Here is a 2,151-nt window from a genome sequence, read left to right on the forward strand (position 1 = left end):
CCCAGACCGGGGCACGAACCCGCATCCCCCGCATCGGCAGGCGGACTCTCAACCACTGCGCCACCAGGGAAGCCCCTATTTATTTTTATTTTTATTTTTGGCTGTGTTGAGTCTTTGTTGCTGCGCGCGGGCTTTCTCTAGTTGCCGTGAGCGGGGGCTACTCTTCGTTGTGGTGCTTTTTATTGCGGGGGCTTCTCCTGTTGCGGAGCACGGGCTGTGGGCGCGTGAGCTTCAGTAGTTGTGGCACACGGGCTCACATATGGCACACGTGTGCTCAGTTGTTCTGCGGCACGTGGGATCTTCCTGGACCAGGACTCGAACCCGTGTCCCCTGCATGGGCAGGCAGATTCCCAACCGCTGCGCCACCAGGGAAGCCCCTGTATAGGCGTAACCTTTAGAGTTCTGGGTTAGCCAGGAGAAGAGCTGGCCAAGAGAAAGAGGGGCTGCAGGCGTGGAGGGGTGACTGCCAGAGTCCAGGACCTTTGCTCTGGGATGCTGTCTAGATTTGGGGTTCTAAGCCTTGCCTAGGATGTGGAGGAATTCTCCAGGGATAGTAACGCATCACCCCCAGTTTGCCAGAGACTGAGGGGTTAACGTCCAGGGTTCTGCCATCTGGGGTCACAGTTTCCTTCTTGGGCCTCAGCCTAAGACTCAGAGACCACACTATGTCTCTGACCTGTGGCCCAAAAGGGTGTGCTGAGCACAAGGGTGTCATCGGGGCCATGCCTGGCCTCGGGAGCCCTTGAAGGCTCTTCCTAGGGCACCAAGTACCCCTGTGCTGGGGCAGTTGTTCCAAGGACGGGGCAAGGCCTGCACTTAATGTCCTGAGCATCACCGACCCCGTGGTCCATCTCTGTAGGACCTTTCCTGTGTTCCTAAAGGAATGGATCCTTTATAGGGCAATATTGGATGAACTAAACCGTCTGAGAGGACCAGAACCCAGCCTGGGTCCTTGGAAAGGGATCTCTACCTTCTCAGGTGTGGATGCCTCTAAACAGGATAACTTTGTCCGTGAAAAGGACTGAAGCCCTGACACAGGCTGCCACATGGATGGACCTTGAACACAGGATGCTCAGTGAGAGAAGACAGACCCAGAGGGACACACAGTGTGTGATTCCATTGACAGGAAACGTCCAGAACAGGCCAGTCCACAGAGACAAGAAAGGAGATTCATGGTTGTCAGGGGCTGGGGGAGGGGGAGTGACTTTTCATGGGGACGGGGTCTCCTTGGCGGGATGAGAAGGTTTGATAGAGGTGATGTTTGCACAACACTGTGAAAGTCCTAAAGGCTTCTGAGCTGTTTACTTGAAACGGTTAAAATGGTCAGTTTTATGTTACGTGCATTTTACACAAATAAAAAGCTAAGAATATGGTGTTTTGGCTTTTTCTTTGATTTCTCCTTTCCCGGGTTCTTGGTCTAACTCTGTAACGGAACCAAACTCGGGTCCTGTGTGCAGAAAAGCCAATCTCCTTCACCCCTGTGGCGAAGGAAAGTGCAGCTTTGCTGCAGGGCCCAGCAAGGAGAACAGGGCTGGTGCTCACAAACCCGAACTCCCCGAAGGGCTTCGGCAAAGCATCTTTAGAGGCAAAGCACGGTAGGCGTGTCCCAGGATGTGTGATCAGCTCCTGCACAGTTCTCTGACTGACTGACGGTGAGGTACCAGGACAGGGTCACAGGGGTTAACGTCATCAGTCCTCAGGTGCCAGGAGGTCTGGGGGCTATGTGTTCATGATCACAGATATTTAATTTTATTTATTTTTTCTTTATGGATGGCCCGTTGTCTATTACCTTTTACTGAGGCACCCACCCTTTCCCCACCGTGTGGCCCTCTCTGCCATAAACAGAGTTTCCATTTATATAAGCACGTGTTTCTGTTCTGTTAGTGTGTTTGCCTATTCAGAACCCTAATCTTGATATTCAGCAGGGTACTCCTCTAACCCTCCCCATTTTTTTCTTCTTAAAAACGTCTTGGGCTTCCCTGGTGGCGCAGTGGTTGGGAGTCCGCCTGCCGGTGCAGGGGACGTGGGTTCGTGCCCCGGTCCGGGAGGATCCCACGTGCCGCGGAGCGGCTGGGCCCGTGAGCCACGGCCGCCGAGCCTGCGCGTCCGGACGCTGTGCTCCGCGACGGGAGAGGCCACAACAGCGAGAGG

Source organism: Lipotes vexillifer, unplaced genomic scaffold (assembly GCF_000442215.2).
Source record: "Lipotes vexillifer unplaced genomic scaffold, Lipotes_vexillifer_v1.1 scaffold512, whole genome shotgun sequence".
NCBI lineage: Eukaryota > Metazoa > Chordata > Mammalia > Artiodactyla > Lipotidae > Lipotes > Lipotes vexillifer.